We start from the raw sequence: 16,074 nt of genomic DNA on the forward strand, positions 1-16,074 counted from the left end.
TAATGGGAGTAGTGGTCAACTTGAACTTTAGCAATTCAAAATCTCTCAGGCAATCATCATTGAAGTGGAACTTAGCATCTTTCTCCAAAAGCTTGCACAACAGGTTCACTACTTTAGAGAAATCCTTGATTAGACGCCTATAAAACCACGCGTGGCCTAAGAAACTCCACAAGACTTTCAAGAAGTTGGAGGTGGAACTTTAGAAATCACCTCAATCTTTGCTTTGTCGACTTCAATGCCATTCTTTGAGATCTTGTGGTCAAGGACAATGCCTTCATCGACCATGAAATGATATTTCTCCCAATTGAGCACCAAATTTGTTTCTTCACATCATGCCAACACTTTATCCAAGTTTGCAAAACTATCATCAAAGGAATTTCCAACCACCAAGAAGTCATCCATGAAGACTTAAAGGTAATCATCCACCATGTCCGTAAAGATCGCCATCATAAACCTTTGAAAATCACTGGTGTATTGCACAACCCAAATGGCATCCGCTAGAAGGCAAAAGTACCATAAGGAAATGTAAAGGTAGTTTTCTCTTGATCCTATGGAGCAATAAGAATTTGGTTATAGCCGGAATACCTATTAAGGAAACAATAGAAAGCATGGCCGGCCAATCTATCAAGCATTTGATCTAGGAAGGGAAGTGGAAAATGGTCCTTCTTTGTGACTTTATTGAGCTTACAATAGTCCATCCACACCTCCATCCGGTCACCGTTCTTGTAGGAATTAACTCATTCTTTTCATTGGTGACCACCTTCATGTCCCCTTTCTTTGGGACAATTAAACTGGAGAAGTCCACGAACTATCGAAAATGGGGTAGACAACCCTGACATCCAACCACTTGATGATCTCCTTTTTGATAACCTCTTGTATGGCTTCATTGAGTCTCCTTTAATGTTCATTAGATGGTTTGGCACTTTCCTCCAAGTTAATCTTATGTATACAAAATGTGGGGCTTATCCCCAGAATATCCGCCAATGTCCATCCAATAGCCTTGTTTCTCTTTTGTAGCATCGCCAATATAGAGTCTACCTACACGTTAGTCAAACAAGAGGAAGAATAACCGGTAAAGTAGAAGAAGGGCCAAGAAATTCATACCGAAGATGTAGAGGCAATGGCTTCAACTCCAAGATAGAAGGCTCTTCAATTGAAGGATTTGTAGGAGGAGTTTTCCTATTTTCAAGATCCAAGGACAATTTGTGGAGTTCATAAATGTACGATCCTATTCCTTGCAAAGAGTTCACACACTCCACGAAACCATCCATCTCATCATCATCAAAGTTGAGCAAGATGTCCTCCAACGTATCATCAACATTCATCACAACACTTGTTTCATCCACACTCATATCGATCACCAAGTCCACAAAAGAGTACACCGCATTGCTATTAGGTTGCCTCATAGACTTACACACATGGAAAACCACTTTTTCATCACCAACCCGGAAAGTAAGTTCTCCGGCTTCCACATCAATAAGAGCCTTCCCCGTAGCAAGGAAAGGTCTACCAAGAATAATCAGCACCTCATAGTCAACCTCACAATCAAGAATGAAGAAATCCGCTAGAATAATGAATTTATCAACACGAACCAAAACATTCTCATTCACTCCCAATGGTCTTTTCATGGTACGATCGGCCATTTGTAATCTCATAGATGTGGGTCTTGGTTGCCCAATTCTCAAAGTATTGAAAACCTAATAGGGAAAAATTAATACTTGCCCCAAGATCACAAAGAGATTTAGCAAACTCGGCACTTCCAATGGTACAAGGGATTGTGAAAGTACCGAGATCTTCCAATTTGGGAGCCATTAAATGAACAATTGCACTCACTTGATGAGTTACTTTTATAGTTTCACAATTCATCAATCTCTTCTTTGTCACCAAATCCTTCATAAACTTTGCATAACCGGGCATTTTCTCCAAAGCTTCAACCAACGGCACATTGATCGATAGACTCTTCATCATGTCAATGAACTTTTTGAATTGATTCTCGCCATTTTGCTTGGCAAGCCTTTGAGGGTATGGAGGAGGAGGCTTAGGCAATGGTGCCTTAGCCTTTTGCACTACTGGTTCTGGTATGTCAACAATGTGAAACCTAGTGGGTTCACTTCCTCTTGAGTCTCTTCCATATTGTCATCAATATCAATCCGCACTTCATCATTTGCTTGCACCATATTGTTCCAAGTCTCATCTTCTTGTATCACTTGCTCATCATCCACAAGTTTTCTTTGACTAGAGGTGGGTGCATGATACGCTCAAATTACATTTTAATTAAATAGTGTATGGCGATCGGTGTCAAATATAATAACCCAACAAGGTTGGGGTCGAATCCCACAGGGAATAGGCGTGAAAAGGTTACTCGAGTAGTGTGCTACTTGACTTAGGTCGTAATTCTATTCCGTTAATTGTAACAAGAGTATGATATGTTTGTGATTTGAAGAGATAACTAATTGTAATGTTGAGAATGTAAATAATTTGATTAAGGAAACCAAGCATGTGTCCCCTTCAATGAAATGTAATGCTATCGGTGTTAATATGATATATGCAGATATGTAAATGATTTCGAAATGACTACCCAATATTTTCTAATAGTTGGGTAGTATTTCCTCTTTATGATTTTTTCAAATATAAAAGAGTTGCAATTAAGAACAATCAATTTATGCCAAATAAAACTCACTTATTCCTAAGTGATTCTATTAAACAAGGTTTAAAGCCTTGAATCTTTGATAATTACTTCTCCAAACTCTAACTCACTTTTTCAAGTAAAGAAAGAGTTTAATGGCACTTGTTAATGTTTCCAACCACCAACAATAAATGAAGAATGAGAAATAAATATATATCAACCAGCCATTATATATATATTCAATGTTAAACACCCATTAACATAACACCCATTTAGGGTCCACAACCTTAGCATTTAAAGCTAGCTAGTCATGCTAAAATACAAAAAGATGAGAATATTAAATGTCATAAAGCTTACAAAGTGCAAGATTCTTCACTTGTAAAGCTTCCAAAAGAGAGGAATATTGAAAGGTTGGAATGTAGCTCAAAAACCAGACAAGATTCCCCCACAAAACCCCAATATATCTATTTATAGTGGGCTAAAACTCGGGACCAATTTCGGACAAAAATGCCCCTCCAGGTTAATTATGCGACCGCATATCTGTCGTATAATAGACATGCAGTCCGCATTCTCATCAAAGCCATCGCATCTTCGAACCCTAGTTTCCAGGTAGTTGCCGCATCTTGGTTATGCAGTCCGCATTGTTGATTTGCGACCGCATAGTGTCACCACATTTCCAGCTTCAGCAACTTCTACAGGGAGTTTGCGATCCATTATGCGGCCCGCAAACCTGTTATACAGTCGCATAATGGACCGAATTTCTTGCGCTTGAATTTGGCCAACAGACTGTTTGGCTTTGCGGTTCCTTTGAGCAATATGCGGTCTGCATGTTGGATTTGTGGTCCGCATTCTCACATCTGTAATCGCATTTTGCTCTTTTCTTGTCCTTTTGCGGCTTTTGATATCATTTCCATGTTCTTGGGTCCTTAAACCTCATACACTGCAAAACATTAAAATTACATAAGTATAAAAGATAATTGCATTTCAAACAAGCTAAAATCTAAGCAATTTGTATTAAATGTGCCGAAATTCTCTGGCACATCAACACCCCCAACTTAAACTCTTGCTTGTCCTCAAGCAACTAAAATGACACTATCCTATTCTAGACTCCATATAAATGATATGAAATAATAGCGACCGTGGATGGTGTTAGTTGTTAGTACTAGAAGCATGCACTTTCATTTATTTACCCTTCCTGAACCATTATTGTTATTTTACAAAGAAACTAATCAACTTGTGAAACTTTGAGCCTCGACCAATTTGACAAAATGTTACTCTCAGCTGAGTGCACTTGCATTCGACTTCAAGAACTCAACTTCTGTCCAACCTCACAATTCATGTGCCCTCACTAGAAAGAAAGTCCCAAACTCACAATATTTACAATGACAACAAAAGGGATGGATTCACAAAGACACTCACTCTCAAAAAGAGTTTCAAGTGTTACAACATGCCATCCCATAGGCTTGCCGTTATTTTAATTCATCGCTTTATTCTAAGAACGTTTGGTTAGAGATCCCATAAGGACTTTTTAAGCTTGTAATGTAGGTTTAGGGAAGGGTCGGATAAACATTTGGGTACAAGTGACTACACCCTCCTTGAACACTACTCACATTTTTCTTTCTTGTTGTTTTTTGCTTCTTTTCAAACCACATAGCCCTCATTAGCTCATAATTTCCAACATTGAACCACCTTAAATACCTCTCTAATTTTCTTCAAGGCTCCATATTTATATATATACATACATCTCTTTTTCTTTTCTTTTTCTTCTTTTCTCTTGCATTTTTTTTATTTTTCTTTTGGAGCTTGAATAGTTTCATATCTTGAGGTATACTTTCCTACACTTACTGTACAACCTTGCCAATTTACGGCTTGACACCACACCCCTAACTTAGGCTTTTAGCCTCATTCTCAATGTTCAAGGAGGGACAGGTTCAACATAGGGAATTAGTTTACAAAAGGGGATAGGTTTTTAATGAGGTGGTCAAAGAAAAGGTTAAAGGCTCAAATGGAGTAACTAGTGATAATATCTATATAATGGGTAGCTTGAAAGGCTAACTGGTTTTCCAAAATCACAAAGACTGCCTAAGGTCATTTCTCCAACCAAATGTAACTAACATTAGCATCGAAAGACCAATCGGCCAAGTTCTAGATGGCAGAAGTAAACACAAGAATTATTTATACAAAGACTCACACACATGGCACACGAACTGTTTGACTCAACATAGTTTTAGCCCTCGAGCCAACACTTGGCAACTCAAAGCTTTCATCATATTTACATGTATAGCTCTAGGTAAACATAGAGTCAAAGAGCGAGCCTCAAGTTCACACAGTTGATATCTTTTTTTTGGTATATACTATTTATAGGCACACATGCTTAAAACTAGACAATTACACCAAACCGGTCAAAATGTTTCATCCTACTGCCATGGTTCTACTATTACACCCTTGGAAAAGAACCCGGCAAAGAAAAACCAAGGGGAATTCATTGCTCATTACTAAAGATGAACATGCATCCAACTGTCTACTTGTTTTTGTTTTTTTTATATACAAAGATAACATGTGTACTAAAATAACACGAGTATATACAAAAGTTAAGGAAATTTGCTTATATAACACAAAAACATGTACAACATTTCACAAAAAGTTTGTACAAGGCTATCCCATCCCCAACTAAAAAGCATGCATTGTCCACAATGCATAAGAATGTAAGACAGAGTTTAGGGGATCCTTGAGGCGCACTAAGCACTATGGGAGTCGGAAGACGGTTGAATGATGGTGGGGTCACCCTCTGATGCTGAAGCTGGGACCAATGAGATCTCGGCTTGAGGAGTGACCTCCACTGATGGAGGAGGGATCTCCAACTGGCCCGACATTGGAGTTGGGTCCTGTGAGCTGCTAGCCTCATTTGCTGATAGCTGAGTGGTCGATGGATTCGCTTGGATGACCATGTCTGCTAGCGAATGTTCTATCACCTTCTGAACAGCTGCTTGTTCCTCTTCCACAACTGCAGAGGCAGCAACCTGCTTACCTTTCTCTTGAGGGCCCTCATCCTCCTCGAACAATGACTCCTCACCAGTCTCCCTCTCGTCTGTTTCCCCACCTTCGAACTCTGTAGAGTATTCGAAATCTTCCTCAGAAGGGATGTCAATATGTGCAAGGGAAGCTGGAGACTGGGAAACCCCGACAGTTTGAGGTGCAGGAGCTGTCATCAAGGTGGAGAAATCAAGATCTAATCTAGCCATGGACGTGCCCGCTCCCTGCTCTTCTTCCTTGGGCACGAAGGAGGATAAATTGAACTCTAGAGTTTGCATTTTGTGGATCTTAGTCTTCAGTGTGGAAATATCATCACGGAGCTTTGGTAAGTCTCCAACCTCACCCCGGTCTATCTTTTCAATCCGCACCTCAAACTGCTTCAAGCAATCCCCATAAGATGTTTGTTGTTGTTGGAGGGCCGTCATTGAGGATTGGATAGGGGTCAATGCTTGTCTGATGACTGTGGGGAGGTTCTTCAGAAGCTGGTCTACCTTAGCATTTGCATGCTGAGCTAAGAGACTAAGCCTCGAAACGGCTAGCAGTGTGGCAGAAGGCTATGCAATGGTGGCCTGAGAGGTGGGCTGTGGATTGGAAGTGGAGGCTACTGTGTCATGAGGAGAAACAAGAGTCTAGGAGTCTGAGATCTCTATATCAGCAAGAATCGGGGTCTGAAACTCTGGGGGAGCAACAACTACCGTATCATTAATGCGCGTGATATCAATATCATTCAGCGTTTTCCCCGTCTTGTTAGTGTGTGGAATTGAAGGGACTTCCACATCCTTACAGAGGTTTGTGATCAAGCACAAGAATGGAAGTGATGTAGTTGTCTGGTTGGCTCGGATCCCTAACTCTCGGAAGATAAAGTCACCCACATCAATTTTTATCCCAGTCATAATACATGCAATGAGAAGAACTTTCTCAATGCTTATATCAGTCTCATTTCGGGATGGTATCAATCGAGATGTGACAAAGCTGAGCCAAAATCTACCCTCTCGTGTGAGATCTTCCTTGAATATTTTATGTTGAGGGTCAATCCAAGCAATGGTCCCCTTGGCTATCACTGAAGCTATCCAACCACACTCATTATCTTTGTTGGCCCATTTGGTGTCATACTCAGCTGTGCCCGATCTCTAATTTGGAAAGTAGGACTCATTTATAGTGTCACTACTACAAAACACCTGTTTCCCCCGAACCAAGACAGTATCACAGAAAACTTTGTTGCGCTTGTGGTGAGGTGTCATGGAGGCTCCATAAGATGCATAAAATTCACACACCAATGTTTCATTGTAATCATCAGGTAGCTTAGTGAAGCACTCCCAGTTTCTATCCTTGATGTTCTCCAGTATGTGAGGGTACTGCTCATGTAGCCCGTTCATACTCAGTTGTTTCTCGGCAAGGATTTTCCGTTTTGTAAGCCCTTCTCTATACAGATCCCTAGAGCCTTCAACCCCAAACCTGAGTTGGAAATCATCTCCTCGTTTTCTTCTTGCCTCAGCTTGTAGGTCAACTGATGGCAAGGTCTCCTCCTCATCAGACTGGGAGAGATATGCAGCAGTAGGTTCCGGTCGTGAATGTTTGGCTTGTTGTGCTTGACGACTGGTGGAGGCCCTGTTCTTGGAAGATATATGTTTCTTGGGAGCCATATCTGCAAAGAAATGAAGTGTGAGCAACATAGCAGACATCAGAAGAAAAGGCACAAAGAAAGTCAAGCATGGGACAGGGTATGCGGTCGCATAACCACTATGCGGACCGCAAAACTGTCGCAAAACTTCTATCTACTGAAGGGATATAATAATGTGATGGGTTTTACGATCGCATATCCATTATGTGGTTCGCATAACTATCACAAAACTATTTGCTTGGAAAGGTCATCACACTATACGATCGCAAAATCCACCGCAAAGATGGATTTGCGATCCCAAATTAGCCGCAAACAATATGTTACAAAAAGCCATACATTGTTGAAGTATGCGGTGGATTTGCGGTCCGCATATCACTTATGTGATCGCAAAGCCTCCGCAATTTGCCATCTTCCTCAGGTCACCTAGGGTTTCCTATGCGGCAACAATGCGGACCGCAAATCGACTATGCGGTCCGCAGAAGTCTTCATCCTCAACATTTTGAACTCTACCCTCTGCAATAGAGAACCTAATTTCACTACCCAACACCCTAAGCCTAACTAATTATCCAAGAACCCCCCCCCCTCTCTCAGTATGAGCAAATACCCAATAACAACGAGGAAGTAAAAACAAACACGAAAGGAAACTAAAAAAAACAGGAAAAACACACAACAAAATTAAAAACTAAAATTTAGAAAAGGAAGAACATACCAGGAATTGATGAATCGAGAAGCACTTAGGAGATGAATTCAACAATTTGGATGTGTTTACTCTTTCAATATCAACTAGCCATTTTCCTTTCTTATATTTTTTGTTTTTGTTTTGTTTAAGGGGGGAATGAGTGTGACTGAGTGCTGGTAGGTTTTGGGGTGCGAAAGGGTAAGGATACTTACCTATGAACTTTGCGGTGGATAAGTCACCGCATAACGACTTACGAGACCATGTAAGTGTTATGCGGTGGGTTCAACTCAAGTTTCTCAGTCACACAATGCGGTACAGTTATGCAATCGCATAACAAATATGCGGTCCGCAAAGTGCACGTCCTTGCCGCATTTCGACCATCAATATTTGCTAAACAAATTGCCCAGGTTTACGACAAATATGCGGTCCGCATAGTTAAAATGCGACCGCATATGTGTAGTAGACTTCCCATGGTGACTTTTCTTCCCTTTCACACGCAATTTTACCCTGTGTTATGATCTTTTGAATCACCTGCACTCTAACACACACTTTAAATTGCTCAATTAAATCTATCTAACAAAAGTTAAATTTTAAAGGACAAAAAGGATGTTACCACACATGGGTTGCCTCTCATGAAGCGCTTGATTTAATGTCGCGGAATGACGAAGTTGACCTTTCTTTGGGTTCACTCATTGGTCGGGCATGGACCATCTTTGAGAGCCAACTGTTCCACCAAGTGTTTTTCTCCATCTATGCCCAAGCAGTGCTTGACTCGCTGGCCATTTACTTTGAAGGTTCGGAGCCCATCCTCCGATTCAAATTCCACAGCTCCAAAAGGGGATACATCCATCACCTTGAACGGACTGGAACACTTCGATTTGAGCTTGACCGGAAACAATTTGAGCCTTGAGTTGAATAGCAAAACCAAGTCACCCAATTTGAACTCCCTTTTCAAGATCTTTTTGTCATGGACGAACTTCATCCTTTTTTTGTACACTGCTTGTCACACCCCGAACCTAGGGGCTAGACCGGCACGTGGTGCCTCACCTATCTTTGTGTACCAACTTGCAACTAAGGAAGTCTGAACGTATGATGTCATATTTTGGCTATGGGCCACATTAAAAGACAATTGCAAATGCTGACTAAATATCAATATAAAGCTGGACCGACAAGGCCGTCATAACTACTACAGCTGACAAACCAACAAAATATACATACAAGGCCTGTAAGCTGAACATATTGCACTAACTGATAGGATATGTCTACAAGTCTCTAATAATGGATATACTATGATCGGAACAGCTCCCCGACCTACTCATAATATATATATATATATATATATATATATATATATATATATATATATATATATATATATATATATATATATATATATATATATATATATATATGTATGTATAAAAGATGTACATAAGGTTCTAGACCCGACAACTCCAAAAGGCATGGAGCTTACCGATCAAGATGAACTCGGGCAACACTTAATGAGGAGGTTTACCCGCCTGTCTGTCTGAACCTGCATGCATGAAATGCAGCGCCCCCAGAAAAGGGACGTCAGTACGAAAAAATGTACCAAGTATGTAAGGCAATTTACTGAAAGCTGAAACTGAACTGATAATATAATAACTATAAGTAACTAGAAGTCAAAGATACTCTGAAGATATGCTTACTTACTGATACTAACTCAACTCTCTCAATATAGTAAGTAAAATAATTGTCCGGCTCTATAAGGCTTGGTATATATACATAACTGCTCTTCCATAGTAGGCTCGCTCATAGGCGCTCGACCATACTAGGCTCTGTATCTCAACCAGCTGGGCTTGCTCATAGGTGCTCGGCCATAGTAGGCTTGGTATATAACTTACCATCTGATTAGAGGTTGTCAATAGAGGCCTGCCCATCGATTATAGCTCGATGGTAATGAAAATACTTTTAATACTGTATATATGTAAACTCTCTGTTCTTTTGAACGGAAGAAGGAAATACTCAACTGAATATGCAGTCTCAATAAGAAGAATATGGTAACTTACAAAACTAGGAAAATATATGTAATTTGCCTTCGTTTGGCTTTTAGTGAACATTTTTGTCAACACATTAACATTGGTGGCAAGCCTGCAATTACTTGATCTCTTTATTAATTCTCCTTAATCATTGTGGTCAAGGAGGGAGAACCATATGCAATTTCACATGTGGTGTCCTTTGAGTGCCAAGCTTGATTATGTTGTGCCATTTTGTCAAGGATTTGTGTGACCTTTGCGAATGTCTTGTCCATAAAAGATCTATCAGCTGCATTTTTGGCTATAAATTGGCTCATATGATCTAAATCTATGTAGAATTAATCCAACAAGATAGAATCCGGAAAACCATGATTGGGAGACCTCACCAAAAATAACTTGAATCGATCCCATGCCTCATGTAGATGTTCTCTCGGTACTTGCTTGAAAAAGAAAATTTTATCCCGGAGCCTACTGTGAGTACGAGCTAGTGAGTTCAGGCCAAGAATGAATGGAATTTGGTGGCATATTTTGAAGTCATTTCCTTGCGTCCCCAGCTAGTGAGTACTTGAACACCCTCAACCTCAGGGCATCATCTGAGATGTTGTTCTGCTTATGCATCGCACACAAACCCAAGAAGTTTCTAAGATGTTGTGTCAGATCATCATCAAAGGAATTCCTAAAAAAACCTCCGCTTTGAGCATTAGGATTAAACCATGTTCCACTTTGAAAGTTGCAGCACCAACAACCGGAGGTACAATAGCATTTGTATCCTCGATGTACTCATCTATGTCCGCAAAAGGATTTTCTTCCATTTCTTCCTCATATTCAGCCATGTATTCCATTCAACACCAAGCAAAACAGGCAAAGTGTAATGGAATAGAATAAGACGTAAATTAAAGCACACACTAATTAGTAATTTCAAAACCGTATTCCCCGGCAACGGCGCCAAAATTTGATACGCTCAAATTACACTTTAATTAAATAGTGTAAGGCAGTCGATGTCATATATAATAACCCAACAAGGTTGGGGTCGAATTCCACAGGGAATAGGCGTGAAAAGGTTACTCGAGTAGTTTGCTACTTGACTTAGGTCGTAATTATATTCCGTTAATTGTAACAAGAGTATGATATGTTTGTGATTTAAAGAGACAACTAATTGTAACGTTGAGAATGTAAATAATTTGATTAAGGAAACCAAGGTTGTGTCCCCTTCAATAAAATGTAATATTATCGGTGTTAATATGATATATTTCTAATGGAAGGTTCTTTAGATATGCAAATGATTTCTAAATGGCTACCCAATATTTTCCAATAGTTGAGTAGTATTTTCTCTTTATGATTTTTGCAAATATAAAAGAGTTGCAATTAAGAACAATCAATTTATGCCAAATAAAACCCACTTATTCCTAAGCGATTCTATTAAATAAAGTTTAAAGTCTTGAGTCTTTGATATTTAGTTCTACCAAACTCTAACTCACTTTACCAAGTAAAGAAAGAGTTTAATGGCACTTCTTAATGTTCGCAACCACCAACAATAAATGAAGAATGAGAAATAAATATATATCAACCAACCATTATATATATATATTCAATGTTAAACACCTATTAACATAACATCCATTTAGGGTCCACAACCTTAGTATTTAAAGCCAGCTACTCATGCTAAAATACAAAAAAGATGAGAATATTAAATGTCATAAAGCTTACAAAGTGCAAGATTCTTCACTCCTAAAGCTTCCAAAAGAGATTAATATTGAAAGGTTGGAATGTAGCTCAAAAAACCAGACAAGATGCCCCCACAAAACCCCAATAAATCTATTTATAGTGGGCTAAAACTCGGGACCAATTTCGGACAAAAATTCCCCTCCAGGTTAGTTATGCGATTGTATATCTGTTGCATAACAGACATGCGGTCCGCATTCTCGTCAAAGCCATTACATCTTCGAACCCTAGTTTCCTGGTAGTCGTCGCATCTTAGTTATACAGTCCGCATTGTTGATTTGCGATCACATAGTCACCGCATTTCCAGCTTCAGCAACTTCTACAGGGAGTTTACGATCCATTATGCGGCCCGCAAACCTGTTATGCGGTCGCATAATGGACTACATTTCTTGTGCTTGAATTTGGCCAACAGACTGTTTGGCTTTGCGGTTCCTTTGAGCAATATGCGGTCCGCATTCTCACATCTGCGATCTTATTTTGCCCTTTTCTTGTCCTTTTGCAGCTTTTTGATTTCATTTCCTTGTTCTTGGGTCCTTAAACCTCATATACTGCAAAACATTAAAATTGCATAAGTATAAAAGATAATTGCATTTAAAACAAGCTAAAATCTAAGCAATTTTTATTAAATGTGCCGAAATTCTTCGGCACATTAGTGCATTCCCACCTTTTTCTCTCCTTGTAGTAATGACCATGGCATGTCCCGTGTTGTTCCCACCCTTTGGGTTCACCACCATGTCACTTGGTAGTGCCCCCTTAGATTGAGCATTTAGAGCTTGAAAGATTTGCCCCATTTGAACTTCCAAGTTACAAATTGATGTATTGTGGGAAGCAAGTTGGGCATAGGAATCGACGTTCTTCTCCATCATTTGCTTGAACATATTCTCAATACGCCCCATTTCATTATTGGAAGAACTTGGACCATGGGAAGGATAAGGAGGCGGGTTGCTCGGTTGTTGATACATCAGAGGCCTTTGGAAACCCGACTCCCGATTGCCTTAATTATTGTTCCATCCCCCTTGGTTATTTCTATCCCAATATCCTTGGTTATTTCCAGTCCAATTGCCTTGGTTATTTCCACCACTCCAATTTCCTTGATTATTATTATTACTCCAATTCCTTTGATTATTGCCACCACTCCAATTACCTTGGTTGTTAGAATTCCAATTATCTTGATTACCTTGAGGTCTCCATTGTTGTTTATTTGGGCCTTGAGATTTGTTTCTTTGCCCTTAAAAGTTGTTCACATATTGCACTTCCTTCTCTTGTTCATTATAAGATTCATCTTGATCAAATCTACTATCTTCTTGCATATAATTCTCCATTTAGTTTTGCACTTACGGAACCTTGGTCCTTCTCTTGTTCACCATCATACTTACTCTCTCCATGGCATTGACTTGCTTAGGACTTTGCACTTGTTGAAGTTGAGTATTTGCTAATTGATTCATTGTGGTGGTCAATTCGGTAATGGCTTGCCCATGATCATGCAACTCTTTATGGAGGTGAATAACATTTGGATCACCATGAGGAACATTAGCTCGACTTTGTCATGCTGATGATGTGTCTGCCATTTCATATAAAATCTCAAAAGCTTCTGCATACAGCGTCGTCATGAAATTTCCACCAGTAAGTTGATTTACCATGCACTGATTGGCCAGGTTGATCCCCCGATAGAAAATTTGTTGAATTATAGCTTTTGTCATGTCATTATTGGGGCACTCTTTGACCATTGTCCTATACCATTCCCATATCTCATGTAACAGCTCATTGGACTCTTGTTTGAATGCTAGAGTCTCGTCTCTAAGAGTAGTCATATGCCCGGGAGAAAAGAACTTGGAAATAACTTTCTCCGCTAACTCATCCTATGTATGGATGGAATGGCTTGGCAATCTCTCTAACCAATCCAAGGCTTTCCCCCCCAGAGAGAAGGGAAATAGCCTTAACCTTAAAGCATCATCGGAGATGTTTGTCTGTTTACTCCCCTAACAAGTGTCCACAAACCTCTTAAAGTATTTATATGCATTTTGACTCAAAGCCCCAGTGAAGAATCCCCGTTGCTCTAGCAATGTGAGCATTATATTTGTGATTTGAAATTTACCCGCCCTAATGCGGGGTGGGACCATGGAACTTGCATACCCTTCATTCGACAACACCTGGTGTGGAGCCGCTCTTGGTGGAGGTGGGGGTGGAACTGGGACGTTGTCTTGAGGCATCCAACCTCGTCTATTTGCTTGAGGTTCAATAGGAACCTCATCGACTTGGTCATCATCAACGTCCACATCCCCCAAAGTTATGTTTCAAATTTGATCATTGTTGAGAGCCATTGTTGCATCTATAATTGATTTACAAAAATCACTAATACAGAAGGAAAAAAAGACAATTCACACAAAAGTCAAATATATAGCTAAATTAGTTTTTAGCTCCTCAGCAACGGCGCCATAAATTGATCTCATCCAAGTCACACCTCTATTTAAGGTTATGAAGCAGTCGATGTAATAGTAATACCCAACAAGGAGCCGGGGTCGATTTTCCACAGGGAGCTATGAATAGGACTTATGGGTATATATTGTAGTGTATGAGCTTGAACTATCTCAATTTATACTTGCACAAATTTGGGATGTTTCTATGTATAGATTAAACTAAGATTGCAAAATTAAGAAATGAAACTAGCAAAAAAATTTGGTTGTTTTTCAAGTATTGTAAAAAGGTTAGGGTTGTGACCACCACCTCGGTGTTGGTCGGGGTATATTATAGCTATCAACACTCAATTACCCACTAAATACCTCCTGGTCAGAGGGTGACCTTGCCCAATTTGGTTTTCTTAAGTCCAAATGGGTGTTACACAAAATAGTTGATAAAAGCTCAAGTCGGGTTATTACTATCTCTAGGTTGAAACCTTTATATTGGGATTATCAATCTCTTGACTGACCCAATTTCTTGTTAGCCAATTTTTCCTAGACTAAGTCTCTCTTTCTCAATTAGAGACTAAGTCAAATAGGCATGAACTAATGTTTGCAACCATTAGTTCCATAAATTAAAGCATGAACAAGGCCAAATAATAAATACCCGACCATGAACAAGCACTAAATCAAACACCCATAAGGTTTACACACTAGGATTGAGTCACAACCCTAGTAAAAATCTAGTTACTCATGCTTGAAACTAAAGAAATAGAAGAAGAGATGGTAATTAAACTCATATTGCAAATTTAAAATGACAAAATCTATGTTAAAATAAGCCCAAAGATGAAAAACTACTAAAAGAAGTAAAGAGAAATGGCAACTATAGTTGCTGATGTCAAATGTTAACCTAAAAATGTGAAACTCGTCTATGTATACATGCTGGAAATTTCTGGCAGAAATTCCCTTTTGAAGGTTCTGAGGCCTCACAATTCCATGTGCGGTCCACACTTTTCTTCATCTTGATAGGATTAGAACTCTGCGGCCGCATAATTCCGGACTGCGGCCGTACTACACTCTTTCTGCGGTCTGTACAATTGTAACTGCAGCCGCATAGCTTTTCTTCTGTGGTCGCACAATAATTGTCCAGTCCGTACTTTTAATGGTCTTGAAATGCATATCTCTGAACTTTTCTCTTAACCTAGCTTCTGCGCCCGCACAATTCATGTGCGAACCGCATTTTGCAACTTTTCCTGCTGGCCTTTCTTTCACACTCCGATTGCAGATGATAATCTGCTGTTCACACTTCTGAGCTTTTGTGCCTTTTGTGTCCTTGAGTTCAGATTACTCCTTCTTGAGTTAGATTTCATCTCGGAAGTTCTTCTTCCAATATTCCTACAATTAAGCACAATTATTAGTTGTCGGGAACACAATTGAACGCTTTTAGACTAAAACTAAATCTAAAAGGTGCTAATAAGTAGTCAAAATCCTCACTTATCAATACTTACCTCAAAAGAAGCTAGAGCGATACTCTAAAATGGCTCTCTCAAGTGAAACAACTTCCGGACGACCCAAATATAGCCAACATAACTTCAAATAATAAATAAAACTTATAGAAAATAATTCCGGATAATAAAGCTTTAATTTTTTTAATAAGAACTAAAAGTAGACCCAAAAGTCGAACCCCGGGCCTGCACCTCAGAACCCGATAAAATTTACAAAATCAGAACTGAGTTCAACCATACCAAAATTATCAAATTCCGATATCAATTCATCGTTCAAATCATCATTTTACACTTTAGAAAGATTTTACAAATTTTCCCAGATTTCCAATTTAATTCACTAATTATATGATGAAAATAGCAACAGATTCATGAAATATAACAAGATTTGGGTAAAGAACGCTTACCCTAATGAGTTTCTTGAAAACCTCACGAAAAATCTCTCAAAACCGAGGTCTAAAATTCAAAAAATGTTAAAAA

This window comes from Nicotiana sylvestris, chromosome 9 (genome assembly GCF_000393655.2).
Source record: "Nicotiana sylvestris chromosome 9, ASM39365v2, whole genome shotgun sequence".
In the NCBI taxonomy this organism is placed as follows: Eukaryota; Viridiplantae; Streptophyta; class Magnoliopsida; order Solanales; family Solanaceae; genus Nicotiana; species Nicotiana sylvestris.